Source organism: Myotis lucifugus, unplaced genomic scaffold (assembly GCF_000147115.1).
Source record: "Myotis lucifugus unplaced genomic scaffold, Myoluc2.0 scaffold_174, whole genome shotgun sequence".
Lineage (NCBI taxonomy): Eukaryota > Metazoa > Chordata > Mammalia > Chiroptera > Vespertilionidae > Myotis > Myotis lucifugus.
The window spans coordinates 1744828-1762661 of NW_005871222.1; the positions used below are offsets into that span (position 1 = coordinate 1744828).

Here is a 17834-nt window from a genome sequence, read left to right on the forward strand (position 1 = left end):
ATAGAATGGTTTTCTTTTTCAATATGAACACTTTTTTTAGATACTTAAGTTAAAATGTAAAAATATTATCACCAAGCAAACCCACCAAACTTAGATATTATATAAATAATTTCACTATTTAACCAACTCTTTTGACATTACAATGTCCCCACATCAATGACAAATATTTAAAAAAATGAACTTTTTCTGAGGTCAATATTCATGGCAAAATTCAGTGCCTAATGTGCACTAAAATAGTTAATCTCTTAATGAAAAAATATAAATGGGATTTCTCAAGGCAGTAGATTGATAATGCTTTCTAAATAGCCAAAAGTCCTCTCATAATAGTATTTTGTATGATTAGAGTATACAAAATTTAAGAATGAAAAGGACTGCTTAAGTATTTAAAATTATAAAGAAAAATATTACCTCATACAACAATACGAGTGAGTCAAAGGAAGATTCTTTTATCTTAACTCTGAATGATCATTTTGCCATTCACAAAATCTACAATTAGAACTAGTGCATTGTTCCAGTTGTCACCTATTTTATGCTCTGAACTTGTTTAAAAGAATAAGTGAACCATCATTTTGATACATTTACAATAAACAGCAGCACAGCCACTTTCCAGTTCACTTCTTAGGCATCACAGTCATCTCAATTCTTATGCTAATCATACTATAGTCGTTTCAAATTCATGTTGCAGTCACAGCACATAACTTAGCAATAATTAATATTGTTACTAAGCAGAATCATTTCTGTTTGCTAAGGGGTAGCTTTGTGAGTAGTCAGGACTCATTACTATCCTATGCTCATGAATGAAATCTTAGTATGAACACAGATGAAGCTTAAGGAGAAAAAAAATCATATGATTACATTTATGACCATGAGACTTCAATTACAGAAGCCAAAGGTCAAAGCCACCGAATGAGGTCCATCTCTAGACTCTTCAAAGGATGTTGACTATAATATAGAAACAGAGCTACTGACTTCAGTGCATTCTCTCATGCAGGTGTTTATTTGAAATATCTAAATTATTGGAATTCTTTAACTAATCATACTAGTTTTATCTCTTAAAGCTAGAATGGTTGAAGCTTATTGTTTGCCCTAGTATATTCCAAAATGCAAAACTCCAGAATGAGAACTATTATTAAAGATCTTATTCATATTCAGGAAGAAAATTAAATCTAAAGGGTCATATTTCTAACCCTCTGCTATCATAACTTGAGGCTTCTGCCCAGAAATCTATATAAAACATTTCCATAATGAGAGCTGCTCACAATTCACCTCTTCTACCTTATTTTTTTAAAGTGATATCTACATAATTATGTATTAAGGAAATTATATTGTACATAAATTTTAGTTTTTGTAGGAGGCTATCTATTGGTTTTGATGCATTTTAATCACTTTTTTCTTCAGTGAATTTAATAAAATATCTGATTTCCAATTATGTGACTTCCAATATAGATCTTCCAGGATACGTATTAGGCTTCCAATTAGATCTCATTAATTTACCCTTATTCATTTTTGTCATTGCATGCTTTCTACAGCAAGGAATTGTTATATTCTCACATGTGTTGTACCTGATTAGTATATAATTTAGGAATTGTGCCATCTGGGCTATAGTAAAACTGCTTTAGTGTTCCCTGCTGCTATATAGGTCATGGGATATTGTGAAGCTGAGTCACCTTAGACCAGCTACCTAAAGACTTAAATACTATTTCAGATGAATATAGAAACAGATGTTGAGATAACATTATTTTACATTCCAACATTTAATGTTGTTCTAGTTATATATTTAAACAATTTTCATGTGATGGCATTTAATAACTTCAATTATCAAGCAGTTTGGTTTGTTCATTGAATTTTCATCTATGATTTTTTAGTTTCCAGTCATCATTTTAAAATTACATTTCACACAGAGATTGTAAAGGCTTTTTGCGTTAAGCTACAGTTTGTATAAAAGACATAGACTGTGGTATTTGCAATGATGAAATGACCTCCTCAAGGTTTTCAAGACTAAAATGTTCAACTTTAACATACTATTTCTGTATTCCAATCAAAGTGAAAAATAAAATAAAATAAATACTAGTGAGCCTTGTACTTCTAAAGTGCCTTTAATCCAGATGTCTCATTGTGTCTAACAGACATTAATAAATCAATCACAGGGATCTTGTGTCACAGCAGGTATTATTGTCCTCATTTCACAAAAGAGTCTAGACTATTGTAGTGTACTTCTGGGGGGAAATTGTGTGAAAATGCTGAGGGTTATTTATATTATCACTACTTAGAAAATGACAATGCAGAATGTTAACAGCACAAAAAATTAACACCTTTTAAGATTGTACAAACTGGCAAAGTGTAGTAAGGTCCTTGAATAATTCTTCTGCTGCACTATTAGGTCTTTCCTTCGAATATATATAATTGTTCTCTCATTCTTCACTTTTAAGTCATATATTTTCATGCGAAATGTAACAGAAGACTTTCTTGTCTGTAGAACATTTATTTTCTGTAGGTAAGAACTGTTAGAATATCAAGTATGATCTATTTTATTCATATTTACATAAAATAAAATGCCCCCAAATGCAGAAATTACATGCACATTATTCAGAAGCACCTCTATTTACTCTTAAAAATAGATATAGAGAAATGTTGAGACAAGAACACATTTAATGCACAATAGCATTTGCCCAAAGGTAATTGGGAAAGTGATTTTCTTAGATATTAGAACTTCCTCAATTTAAAATAAATATTGTACAATTTTTTTCTTTATTCTCTTTAATACATTCTCATTAATACGAGTATGTTGTTGAAAACAGAACTTCATAGTACCTGAAACATTATCCTAATAACTTCCATTCCTATTCTTCTCTCCCACTTCTGCATGCCTATATTTTTTCCGTCCTTTTTCTTTTCTTTTTTTTAAAAATAAACTCACGTGATATTCTTCTAAGAGCCCAACTTGTTACATAATGTGCACATAAATAGACTTACTAATATAGGGCAGAATGGATAAGCCTCATTTTTCTCTTAGAGTCTCCTCTCAGGAACCAAATTCAACCCACAGTCCCCCTGTAATTGAATTAGGATGAGTCAGGGAGACTATGCATATTCCATTGACTCCTGCAGCCCTGGCTTAATTCCAGATCACTGATAACACCCAAGTAATAGAGAGAGGGATTGCTCAGCCTTTATAATACACTGGTATGCTTTGCCTGGGATTTAAGTCAATACCACTTCACTTTCAAAAATTATATATGTATACACATAATCCTTTAATATATTTTTTTTCTTAAACGAAAATCATATTTTGTAGTATATTCATATACAATCTTTAAAAAGGCACATCATCTTTTCAGTCCTATCCCTGTGAATTTACTGCGCTCTCGCTACACACAAATTGGTGAAATTTTCATAAAGGATTAAAAGCACCTCAAAGAACCTTCTTGGCTGGATGGAATGGAGTCTGTCTGCTTTACAGTAAGCCAGGACACATCATCAGAGCGATGCGTTTTTAAAAATAGAAGTTATAAGGAACATCATATGTTGAGAATTTAAAGCATAAGTCTAATTAGAAAATCTATCCTTGGAAAAACGTCACTTGTAAAGTGAAATAACCCAATAAATACTTCTTATATTTCAAAAGATGTGAAACATTTTTTTAATGTCACCAACACAGTCACGCAGTCTATTAATTTGGAGAGTAAATAAGCATCTCCGTTTGAGTGCAGAATCAGTATGTCTATGACTATTATCTATGTAATTTCTAGAAGAAACAATCATACCAGTGGAGGTGTCTTTAAAAGCCATATGCTGAAATAATGGAATTATTTCCCAGTAATACTAGTCCCTCACTGTGCAAGTAGGCTGACATTTTGGTATATTAGAACAGTAAGGAGATCCTAAAAACTGGGTGACATTTCAGATACACTCCAGGATTAGCAGGAAAAAGTGGAAAGAGAGAATTACATGAAATGACTATAAAACACAGAAGTGAAAGATTTAGTGTCATAAATGTATTTATTACTTCACTCAAAAATCTAATAAAAAACATACCATGTAAAAAATACCTACCATGTTTTTAAAGCCTTCTGTATTCTCAGGCACAGAGATAGTTAATATCTACAAGGCAGGGAAAAAGTAGGTTTGTAATTGTGAGTGCTCTAAACACAGAGTTTATTCTCATTTTAATTATTGTATTTTCGATACAAACAACTGTAAACCTACTTTTGCCCCACCCTGTATATCTTAAGCATAAGTCAGCTGAGGCCTCTTGCTGTTTTTTCCTTTCGTTGTTATTTTTTACATAGAGGCATACGATCCGGAGAGTACTTCCTACTTTGTTAATTCTCATCATCATATCTCTCCTTTACATTTTAGATTTTAAATACTTTGCTTAGTACATTCATTGTAATATTTCAAATACTCAATAGCAAGTTTGGGGGAATATACCTAAATAAATATACTGACAGTTTAGTTGTGTTCTTCTTCATATTGTTCCAGAATGTTTACCGCTTATTATTGTAAGACTAACAATATACTAAAGTTGACTTTTTGTGATTTACATGACAATTAACTTAAACTGATTCTGTTTACCTCAAACTTTAATTAGAACACAAATTACCCAGATACTTTGTTAAATTAAAATGCAGGTTGATATATTTGTTTTGGGGTGGGAGCTGAAGTCTTGCATTTCTACCAAGTTCTCAGGGGATCCTGATGCTGTTGATCTGTGGGGCCCACTTGAAGTAGCAAGTATCTAAAAGGCCTCTTGGATGCAAAGTGCATGGCACTTGGATGCAAAGTGCATGGTTTTACTTTGGACTGAAAATGAGGAAGACGGCCTTTTGGAGGCTGGCACCTTTTCCAAGCATTCTTCTGATGCAAGTACAGGTCAGACACTCAAGGAATGTGCATACCACTCATATATTACTAACTTGGTTTATGCATGGATTAATTCTGTTTCCAAGCATTCTTCTGATGCAAGTACAGGTCAGACACTCAAGGAATGTGCATACCACTCATATATTACTAACTTGGTTTAGCTTGTTTTCTTCCTCACAGAAATTAAATATCTTGAGCTAAAGTTTAGTTTTACTTTGGACTGAAAATGAGGAAGATGGCCTTTTGGAGGCTGGCACCTTTTCGGGGGAGGACAGAACTGCATGGAACAGAACAGGAGGACCCAGGGCACCTGCTGGGCAATGTGAGGGTACAGGGTACTGATGCATACAGAATACATGCCTGAACAACTACGTGTCCTCTCCAGGCTCACTTGAGTTCCTCCTTTCTGGGCAATGTTTCTCCTAAATTCCATCCCCATGGTAAGCAAAGCAGCCATCTTCACACAGCATAGACTTCTCCCCCTCTGCCAGAAATTAATGGATCTACCCCATTCTCCTAAACCCAAGTGGAACAATGAACCCCTTCATCAAAGAACCTAGATTCTGTAATCAAGATCCATCTAATTATTCTGTAAACAGGAAGTGATGTATTCTCAGGAGTAATTAGAAGCAGTTTTTCATTGTGTAAACCAGGAAAACAAAGAAAAGTAGAGGGAGAGAGAATAAGAAAAATGAAGGTGATACACATAAAGAATCAGAGACAGAGAACCCCTATGGCAGTTAATGATCTGGTTCCATTTCATTGTTGGTGCCCAGTTATATACCTACCACTGTTTCTTAAGAGCTAATCTAAGAGCCTTTATAATAGCTATAGTTTGCAAGAAAGAGTCCTAATTAATATGAGCTAATCACAGGAACTAGTAATTTTGCTTGACCCTATCTATTCCTGATTAATTAACACACTGAAAGGCTAAAATATGGACTGTAATAACATGACTGGGATTTTATAATTGTGGGAGAGAATAAGAAGAGTGAAAATAATCAAATTTTTATACTAGTGGTTTTAAACGTAGAGTGATATTGCCCCTTAGGTGACACTTGGCAATGTCTGGAGACATTTTGATCATCACAACTGTGACGGGGGTGGAGAGGCTGTTACTGCTACTGACAGGTAGTGGGGTGGAGGCCAGGGATGATGCTAAATATTGTAAAATGCGCAGTGCTGCCCCTCCCCACTCCTCTTTCCCCAACACACTCACACACACATAAGCACACATGAACACACACATAAACACATATGTTAAACACACACACACACACACACTATGGCTCAAAGTGGCAGTAGTGCCAAAGTTGTGAAACCCTGATTTAGAGGAAAAGCATTTGTATTTTGTGTGATTTATTTAAGCAAATTTATATCTATTGTTTGTAAATAGCAAAATCAAAAGTTAATATATCATTAAAGTTCATTTGATGACCTATAGGAAAACAGACAAAATATGTTACAAATTATGCTGCTGAAATATGAAGAAATAAATATCTCTTGTAACCCTTCATGACAAATGTTCTATTTTTATAGAAGGCACAGCAAATCTATAAACCAATCATTGGGCCTAATCGTGGTCATTTCTGTCCATCCTTCAGAAACTATAAGATTCTCCAACGAATATATGAGGCATTTTATTAGGTTTATACTAATGTGTAATATATCCATTATAGAAGTTGATTTTATATAATTCCTTTATTATTATTTCTTTTATTTCATATTTATAAAAACATCTATCCTATCTACAGTTTCTCTGATAAAATATGAATTCCCTAGATTCTGTTATATATTTGTGACTTATTTGGATTTTTTTTATCAGGTAAAAATAATAAAAATAAAACTGCAATTATTTGCAATAGAAGATGTAAACCTCCCTTGGTTATAAATCAACAAAGCATCTATAACTCTATTATGATCACATACACACTCAAACAAAAGAATATAATTTATTTGGTTTGTTGCTAAGATTTTTTTCATTCTTGTTACCATAGTCTCAATAACATTTTATTTCCTACAAAGGGTATAAATTGCATATAGGTTTATTCTAAATTTTTTGGGTCAACTTAATGGTTCCTGGAAATCCACAAATTCTAATGCAATAACAATCTAATAAATAAGCAAAAACTTTCTGAATTAGGATAAATATTCAAAGAAAACATTCTGGAGAAATATTGAGTACTAGAAAATGAATTTTTAACTATACACTATCTGGCTCATCTGGGAATCATTTTAAAAGTTAAAGGATTTCTAAAATGATTTTTAACTGTGGTAAACACTGCCATCTTGAGGAATTTTCTGGTAATGCATATCAAAACTAAAATGCCTAAAGTGTTATATGTATGGATTTATGCCATAATTTTTATTTTATAAATTTCATAAATGTGAAAAATATTTTATATCACTTTAAATAAATGTAATTGTAAAACTTAGCTATTAACTAATACTATTGCTGTGATTTTCAAATATCAATACATTGTCAAAGTAGTTATTTGAATGAAATCATTTTTATTAACCATGTTGTAAAGATGTTTTCTCACAGTTGTCAGATAGTAATTTAACTTTGGTATTTAACAAACTAATTACAATATCAGAATTATAATCAGATTCTTTCAAAAGGTATATTAGAATCAATACCTAGAAAAGCCTGCAATGCAATGATATTAGTATATAAGGCACACACTTTAAAACAAATGCCTCTTTTTAGAAAGCAACAAAATTGCCTGGACTATTCTTATTATTTCTTGCTTTCCCCCCTCTTTTGTGTTCATTTTAACGTGACCGTTTTTCAGTTCAGTTTCATTAGTTTACTCCATGTGCTAATTTCTAAGTTCTGCTTTTTTAATTCTTCACTAATCAGTGGTAACTAAGACTGCAGAAACTCAGAGCCTAAAAAGGGATAAAATAAGGGTAGATTACTATGTTGCCTACTTAAATAGAAATACAAGCACCTTAACACCTATGAAGTTTCCATTGTCAGAACTGATGAATAGGAACAAAGAAAAACATGTATGTTCTATAACACCTTCTCCACATAACAACAGTACTAATTTTTAAAAGTTAAGGGGCTATCTGGTATTTTCACTCATATAGTTAAAATTATGCAAATGTTGCCTACTGAAATTTATTTTTATATGCTCCCTGAATTCCAACTTCATTACTAATAAGATTTGTGAAAGTCTACTTTATATCACTTGTAACCAATGTTACACATATTTGCAATTTTCTGAGATGCCTAGGATTCTATTTTAGTATCTTCATTAATGTTAGATCTGCACTTAAAGTGCTGGATTATTCATTTAATTCTATTACTATGAAGACAAAGGAAAGTATAAACTTCAAATCAAGTAAAAAAAATATGTAACATTAAACTTAGTACTGCAAAGATGCTAAAATGCTGTAGAGAAGTCTAGCTGAAGGAGAAATCTATAACTGGGGATACAAGTAATTTTTCTTTTCATAATTTGATGTTATAATTACAATGAATATCAGTGTCAGAATCCGATACAATCTTATTTGGTTATTTTTTTAAAATTTAAGTGCGTAAAAATTATAGGGTTAATAATACTGAAATGCTAATGAAATCAAAGTGCTGTGATCAGATCAGGGTTCATTGTCTTGCAAAATTGAAGAATGAGTTCATGGACAAAGATGGTTAGCAGAAGTAAAGTTTATTGAGAGAGAGATATGGACTTCCAGTAGCAGAGAGGAGACCCAAAGTGGGTGGCCGGTGAAGCTCTTTATCTAGGAGTAGCTATATGCTTTGCTAGCTCCTGATTGGTCCTTCCAAGAATTCTGCTTTAGCATCATCTATACATTTTAAAGCTCACGTCTCGCATGATGAGTGAATAAAAGGTCATGGTACATTTACACAATGGAATACTATGCAGCTGTAAAAAAGAAGGGCCTCTTACACTTTAAGATAACATGGAGGGACCTGGAGATATTATGCTAAGTGAAAATCCTTGCCTTTTTAATAAGAAAACTTTTTTGACAGGAAGTAGAATTTATTGGTGAGTGTAAGGTGGGGACAGCACTCAGACACTCATGAATTCAGGACCTACCATTTGTCCAGGGGACCGTGATTAGGGATGTACATGACTTCACAGCCATCTAGGATGAGTCGCTTTTCAGCCACCAGGTCTTCAAATTCATCCGCACTAAACTTAAGGCCTCACTGCTTGGAGATGTGGCTCTGGTGGTGTTCAGGGAATTGAACTTGGCTCTGCTTAGGGCCTCAGTCACAGGTTCCTTGTTCTGCAGTTTGGTGCCATGGACACGATGACTTGGCCAATGTGGACCCTGGCCACTGTGCCCTGGGGTTTTTCCTAAGGCACCGCCCCGCATACCTGCCTGGAGCCTGTCAGCCCCCTCAGGACAACATCTTGTTGATGCGGATAGCATAGGAGAGGTGGAGCCACAGTGAAAGCCATCTTTGGCACAGCTTTTCGCCATGTATTTACTTGTTGGCACAGTTAAGAACTTGTCCATTTTTGCCTTCTTCCACCCCAGGTCAAAGATGCAGATCTTGGCACCAGGACACCTCTGCAGAAGCGAGCCTGTGGGTATGGCTTGTTCTTACAATACCGGTAACATGGGGCGGGGTGACGGCCAGCGACCCCAGCATCTTCAGTGGCAAGCCAAAGGGAAAGAATGTGAGAAATTTTTATGTGTAAAAAAATAGTACAATCCTTTATTCTAGATTCAGCAATTTTTAATATTTTGCAATTTCCTTGACCCCTATCTCACATTTCTGCTCAACCATTTGAAAGTAAGTTATAGACCTGTCATTGCAAAATCATTCAGTATGCATCCCCTAAGAATAAGGACAATCTCCTACATAACCACACAATATCATGCTTAAGTAGTAATAATTCTGTACATCCTGTAATGTCTATTTTACATTCAAGTTTTTCTACCCGCGCCCAGGAAAAGGTTTATAGCCATTTGTCTGGATTTTTTTCCCTCTTCAAACTCAATCCAATCTAATTTATGTCCACACTGCTTTTCCTATTATGTTTCTTCACTCTCTTAGTTTAGAAGAGTTCTCTTATTTTTTCCCCTTGACGTTTTATTTCTGATTAGTTTAGGACAGTTGTAGGGTAGACTATTCCACACTCTGGATTTGCTTAATTGCTTCCTTTTGGGTCATTATTTTGCTTCTCTGTGACCCATATTTTTGTAAACTGAGATCTTAAACAGTGCTGTTCAAACAAAATATAATTTGGGCCATATATGTAACTTTAAATATTCCAATAGCCACTTTTAAAAAATTAGAAAATAAGATGAAATTATTCTAATAAGGTATTTTATTAAACCCAATATATCCAAAATACATAATTTCATCATGTAACCAATATTTTAAAAGGTGTTAATATATTTTACCTTTTTTTATTTAAAGTACTATCCTATATAATAAAAGGGTAATATGCAAATTGACCCTAATGGTAGAACGACCAGGAATGACTGATTGCTATGATGCGCACTGACCACCAGGGGGCAGATGCTCAATGCAGGAGCTGCCCCCTGGTGGTCAGTGCGCTCCCACAGGGGGAGCTCCACTCAGCCACAAGCTGGGCTGAAGGCTGCATGCACAGCGGTGGTGGTGGGAGCCTCTCCCGCCTCCTCAGCAGTGCTAAGGATGTCCGACTGCCAGCCTAGGCCCGATTCCCCAGGGAGTGGGACTAAACTGGCAGGTGGACATCCCCCAAGGGCTCCTAGGCTGCCAGAGGGATGTCTGACTGCCAGCTTAGGCCTGATCCCCTGGGGAGCAGGCCTAAGCCAGCAGGTGGACATCCCCCGAGGGGTCCTGGACTGTGAGAGGGTGCAGGCTGGGCTGAGGGAACCCCCCCCCCCCCCCGAGTGCAGGAATTTTCATGCACGGAGCCTCTAGTAGGAAATAAAATCTTGTGTGTATACTTACAGCATGTCTTCATTTGGACTAGTGACGATTCATGTTGAATAGTCACACGTGTCTAGCATCTAACACTGTACAACAGATTAGACTAGAGCCTTGATTAAAGCTAAACATTCTGGGAAATAATATCTCACAGGTGAGGTGTGGTTTTCATATTCAATTTGATCGGGAGAACCACAATGTCGGATCATTTCACTATTCAAGGGGGGTGTGACTTACAGTCATCTTATGTGGGAGGTAACTGTCATCCTTTCCTTTGCAGAGGGCTTTCCTCCTTTCAATTAGTGAATGATCTGTGGGGAGATACACTGGCTCTATTTTAATCCTTAGTTACTTGACACAATGGTACCAAAGGATTCTCATAGCCATTGATGATCTTTGACCTGAATCAATAATTATATCATATGCTGCGAAATAGGGATTTCCTAATACTATTATCCTTCTTTTTTTAGATCTCATTTTCCAGTAGAGAAGCACTTCCCTTCCTCCTTCTCTTTTTTATTTACTACCATTAAAAACATTCTTAAACAATCACACTTTTAAATTCTAATGCCTTTTCACTTTCTATGAGGGTTCCTTTTTCATAGTACCCTGTTAGTGTTCCTTGAACATAATTTTTTTATGAAATTCTTCTGAGTGCACTAGATAGCTCTTGCTTTGGTTTAGTTTTGAATCCACATTGTGAAGATAGCTAGGCCCAGATGGAAGTAGTAAGGATCTAGGATTTAGGCTTTTGAGAAGTCCCAAACCCTGACCAGGAGTATCCCATAACAAATGAACCTGAAAAGTAATACTGAGATTTCAGGGTTCTCTCACACATTAGCTAGCAATTGCATATGGTCTTTCAGTTACATATGGTCTGTCTTATTCCTAAACTTGATGTGAGTCTAGGATTCTTCTAGACCAGTGATGGCGAACCTTTTGAGCTTGGCGTGTCAGCATTTTGAAAAACCCTAACTTAAGTCTGGTGCCGTGTCACATATAGAAATTTTTTGATATTTGCAACCATAGTAAAACAAAGACTTATATTTTTGGTATTTATTTTATATATTTAAATGCCATTTAACAAAGAAAAATCAACCAAAAAAATGAGTTCACGTGTCACCTCTGACACGCGAGTCATAGGTTTGCCATCACTGTTCTAGACCCAACCCTAAACTTCCTCTATCCTAAAGGATAGCTTTCTTCTCTTTGTCTGAACATATGCCTCCTTGTTTTTTGACCTTCCATAGGTTTATTGAAACTTCGCATCTGCTTATGAGCTTCTTCTCTGCTCTTCACTCTCGTGGCTCTTGTCCCCATTTCTTTATAGCCAATGTGAGGTGGGTTTTTTTTCTTTTTAAAAAAATATGTTTATTGATTTCAGAGAGGAAGGAAGGGGGAGAGAGAGATAGAAACATCAATGATGATAGAGAATCATTGATTAGCTGCCCCCTGCGCACCCCCTACTGGGGATCAAGCTAGCAACCTGGGCATGTGCTCTTGACCAGAATCGAACCTGGGACCCTTCAGTCCACAGGCCGACGCTATATCCACTGAGCCAAACCGGCTAGGGCGTGAGGTGGGTTTTTGAAGGAACTAAAACAAATTGCAATTCTATCTGGAAAAAAGGAAAATTATACACATACACACATACACTACCTGAACATATTAGATTTAAAAATATATCCTAGAAAAGAGTTGTTCAATTTACATCAGTATAATATAGCATCACCTGTGCTGGCTGCACATAGAACAGTCTCCAGTTGTTTGATTATTTCTGCCTTAAGAGGATAAACTTAGCAAACATCTCATTTTCTCTGTCACTTTGCATGTAGAATGCATGGTTCAGAGAAAACATTTTTAAAACGTCACCTCACATGGCTCTGTGATGACTCCTTGCTCACCCTCCCTAGCATACCAGTTCCCCAGAATAGAGTGATATCCACCTGTTGTTTAGAAGAGAAGTGTCTTCAGTCACAATATTTGTTCATCAGAAATTAAACATTGAAAGAAAGAAGGTCACCTTGTAATTGAACAAATGAATCCAATGCTAGGTCAGTTCCTATGTTGCACAGCCACTTGCAAGAGAATTTCTGTTCTGCCATTTTAGGGCTTTTGTGTGGTGTTAAAAGGACTGTATGCATGGCTGTGGGAAAACAATACAAATAAAACGGAGTGACAAAAATAAGACGCAACAAACTAAACAGACGTATCTCCTGAGGCTGCAAAGTACAAGTGAGCGCTCTCTGGTTTTCCCCTGAAGGGCGGTCGTGGTTTCCTTCCTACCTGAGCCCTGCCTGCTGCAGGCAGCTTCCCAGTCCTAAATGGATGACATTATCTGGAGTAGAGTGGGAGCCCAGTGCATGGATAGGTGGGGCATGCAACCATCCTGAGAAATCACCACAAGTGCTCAGTGATGGTGAGGTCTGAGCATTACCTCGCTGGAGCCGCTGACTCCCTCAATGTTCCCACTTCTGCCTCCCCAGTCCTGTCATCCTTCCAGTTTCCCCTTCAGTGCCCCTCAGGTTCTGACACCCCTGCGGAATCCCAGCCTGCTTGGAAGGCATCCTGAACCCCCTGCCTTCTGATGTGTTGGAGTCTCTTCTTGTCCCTACCCCACAGTATTTGGCAACAGAGGAGCCAAATACTGTCACTGGCCTGACTCTGAGCCCCATTTGGTGCAGGGACTACAAGCATCAGCCGTAGACCTGCTGGATTCTGTCCTGGGTCTTTGACTTGGGCTTGGCTTTGTCAGTGTGACTTGGACGTTAACATGTGCAGAGCTTGCCTTCTTCCTCCCCATTCCCCAGGCCCCCTTCTGCTCTTCCTGGGGAACGCTCCTCCCACCAGGTTAAACCTCGGGTACCGAAAGGATCAGCTTCTTTTTAAAGATTTTAATTAATTTTATTTTTTTATTTTTAAATTACAGTTTACATTCAATATTATTTTGTATTAATTTCAGATGTAGTGGTTAGACATATACTTTACAAAGTGCTCCCGCTGATATTTCCAGTACCAATCAGACACCATACATAATTATTACAATATTATTGATTATATTTTCTATGCTGTACTGTATAGCTCCGTGACTATTTTGAAACCACCAATTTGTACTTCTTAATTCCTTCACCTTTTTCACTCAGGCCCCTCAAACCCCTCCCCTCCAGCAGCTTCTTGCTGGCCCTGCTGTTTGCCCGCACACCCTCTGCCTCCCCCATTCTTCTTCCTCTTTACTTTTTCTCTCCCTCTCTTCACAAATATCAAAAATAAAAACTATGGGGCTATCGTGATTTTCAAATTAATCTGAGGGTTTTCTCATTTGACTTTTAAATGTACTGCACCAATACGTCTCAGAATGTTTGCTTTTTAATTCAGCTATTTTCCCATTAATTTTATCACTTAAAAACGTAATTTTCTGTACTTTAAACAAACACACCATAAAGACCATAGTGCATTATAGACAGATTACACACCATGTGCGGAGCTGGTATCAGCCTCTGTTGTTATTTTTCTGGGGCTTCAGGATTGAGCAAAAAATCAAGACACGTGTGATATGCCATAGAGCAGCCAGCAGGTCTGCGTGCCACGTGCATTTCTCCAGCAACTTAGAATTATATACTTAATAAAGCTCAGCTTCCTACAGGGAAACAAATGCATGCACTGATCAGGTTTCTAGCATTCTGTTAACCTTTTATGAGGTCTAAATCACCCAGCATCAAAATGGTTTATTTTTCTCTGAAAATCTTGTTAAAGGCTTGAAAAAAGATTCCAGGAAATTGCATATACTTGAAAAAATATGTAATTTTTATTTAAAATATGCTTTATCACTAACTTTTACATTTTATAAAATCACAGAGCTATTGCCAAGTTTCAAATAATTGATTCTTTTAAAAAAAGAATACTTTGAGTGTTTAATTACAGTTTTTCTGTTTTCCATTTTGGGGCATTTTTATTGATTTTGTTTCAAGAGTGTTTTAATTCTTTTATATTTTAAAATGTTATCAGTATAACGTGCTCACTATTTGCAATTCTGATAATCTGATAGGCTGCACTGTCTTTATTTCCTATTTTGTATCTTAGTTTATGTAACCTATTTAAATTAAAACTCTAATAGACAACTTTCAATGGTTAAGAAATAGTATTTTTTCATATAACTTAAACAAGTACATGATAATCATTTTAACGTATCCAGGTTAGTAATATGATTATTAATTTAGTATTATACAAAATGAATTGTTACCTATTCTCATTAGTGAGTAAACCCACTTTCAATTTAATCTTACTTTTAATACAGGAATACCTCAGAGACACTGCATGCTCAATTCCAGACCACCACAATAAAGTAAATATTGTGATAAAGAGAGTCATACAATATTTTGGTTTTCTGGTACTTATAAAAGTTATGTTTACACTAAACTGTAATTTATTAAATGTGCAACAGAATTTTGTCTGAAAACAACAATGTACATACCTTAATTAAACATATGAAAACTTTCTCCATATCAGCAATGAGGTTGGTTGTTTGTTTTGTCAGTTGCGTGTTTGGTAGAGTAGCACTTTGAATTTCCTTCAAGAATTTTTCCTTTGCAATATATATATACAGATGTACATTTTTCCCCCCATTGACCCTCTCCACCCCACCTTCATCCCTCTCCCCCAGGCCTTCACCACACTATTGTCTCTTCACCACACTATTGTCTGTGTCCTTTTGATTTAAAGTGGGAGACTTGTGATCCTTTCACATGAACACTTAGAGGCCATTGTTGAGCTATTAATCGGCCTAAATTCAATTCTGTTTTGTCTCAGGGAATGGGGAGTCCTGAGGAGAGGGAGCGAGATGGAAGAAGGGCTGGTTGGTGGAACAGTCAGAACACATACAACTTTTACAAATAGTATGAATTACAATAGTAACTGCAAAGATGACCAATCACAGATCACCATAACAAATATAATAGTGAAAAAGTTTGAAATATTGCAATAAAACCAAAATGTGACTTGAAAACTCAGAGACACAACTGAGTAAATGCTGCTAGAAAATATGGTGCTGATAGACTTGCTTGAACAGGGTTGTCATAACCCAATTTGTAAGAAACACAACATCAGCAAAGTGCAATAAAACGAGGTATGCTTGTACTTTTCTTTCTCCACCAAAATGTGCTTTTTTAGGGTTGCACTTGCTTCTTAAACTATAAAGTTATACAAACTCCTTAGGAAAAAGGAAAACAAACAAACAACGAAACAAACAAACCCACAACAGCATAACATAGAGTGAATGTCTCCTCTCACAATCTTTTCCATATTATCCCACTTTAGCTGCAAATAGATTGGTGTACAATGACACTAGGCTCTCTCACCACTCTCATTCCCACCTCACTCTGCACAGCAATAAATATGTATTATATATAAGTATGGACATACTTAGTAATCAACTTTATCAATATTTGTGGGCATATTCCAGAAAGTTAACCATTCTCATATGCTTGATTTTTTATAAAGATCTATGCTATGTTTGTTTCTTTTGTATCAATATAGATAAATTTATAGAACCAAGACTGTTGGGTAAAAGGAAATGCATATGATATGTTTACATGTATATTACCTAATTGTCTTCCAGATAGATATACTAATTTGGTTTATCAATAGTATATACTCCAATCCTTTCTAACATTGAATATGATCAATCTTTTAAATTTGTATCAATCTGATAGGCAAAAAATAATAAATTATTTTTAATTTTTCATTTATTTGGCCATTAGCTAATTTGAGATTTTTAAATGATGTGCATTGTGGTTTGTGTTTCTTTCGGTAGATGCCTGGTCATACCATTTTGTTTTTAAAGAAATTTATGTATTTCTTTTTTTTTTTTTATTTTTATTGTTCAGATTACATTTGTTCCTCTTCCCCCCCCACATAACTCCCCTCCTTCCAGTTCCCACCCCACCCTCCGCCCTCACTCCCCACCCACTGTCCTCATCCATAGGTGCACGATTTTTGTCCAGTCTCTTCCCGAATCTCCCATTCCCCTTTCCCCCCCAAGAATAGTCAGTCCATTCCCTTTCTATGTCCCTGATTCATTATAATCACCAGTTCATTCTGTACATCAGATTATTTATTCACTTGATTCTTAGATTCACTTGTTGATAGATGCATGTTTGTTGTTCACAATTTGTATCTTTACCTTTTTCTTCTTCCTCTTCTTAAAGGATACCTTTCAGTATTTCGTATAATACTGGTTTGGTGGTGATGAACTCCTTTAGCTTTTCCTTATCTGTGAAGCTCTTTATCTGACCTTCAATTCTGAATGATAGCTTTGCTGGATAAAGTAGTCTTGGTTGTAGGTTCTTGGTATTCAGCACTTTGAATATTTCTTGCCATTCCCTTCTGGCCTGCAAAGTTTCTGTTGAGAAATCAGCTGACAGTCGTATGGGTATTCCCTTGTAGGTAATTGAGTCTCTTTCTCTTGCTGCTTTTAAGATTCTCTCTTTGTCTTTTGCTCTTGGCATTTTAATTATGATATGTCTTGGTGTGGTCCTCTTTGGATTCCTTTTGTTTGGGGTTCTCTGCGCTTCTTGGACCTGTAAGTCCATTTCTTTCACCAGGTGGGGGAAGTTCTCTGCCATTATTTCTTCAAATAGGTTTTCAATATCTTGCTGTCTCTCATCTTCTGGCACCCCTATTATTCTGATGTTGGTACGCTTGTAGCTGTCCCAGAGGCTCCTTACACTATCTTCACACTTTCGGATTCTTTTTTCATTTTGCTTTTCCAATTGGGTGTTTTTTGTCGAATCTTTGGTTTGATTCTTATACTCGTCTGGTCTGCTATTGGGTATAATATTCTTTATTTCAGTCCGTGTATGCTTACTTTCTAATTTCTTTATCGTAGCATCGAGGGTCTCATTAGTTTTCGTGAGGTCTGCACAAATTTATGCAAGCCCTCAAAATTGCGATTCTTAGCTCCATATCCTCCATTTCTGTCATGTTTTTTTGTCTCCGCATCTTTTATGCTTTCTTGGTGCACCCCCTTGTGGTCTCTGTGCGCAGTCTTGTTCTACCAAGCCTTAATTGTTGT

General features: G+C 36.0%; 1 pseudogene; it reads right to left on the reverse strand.

Annotated features, from left to right (window-relative positions):
• Window positions 1–8911: 8911 nt before the first annotated feature.
• The window catches only part of LOC102424945, a 16181-nt pseudogene continuing 7258 nt past the window's right edge, over window positions 8912–17834 (reverse strand).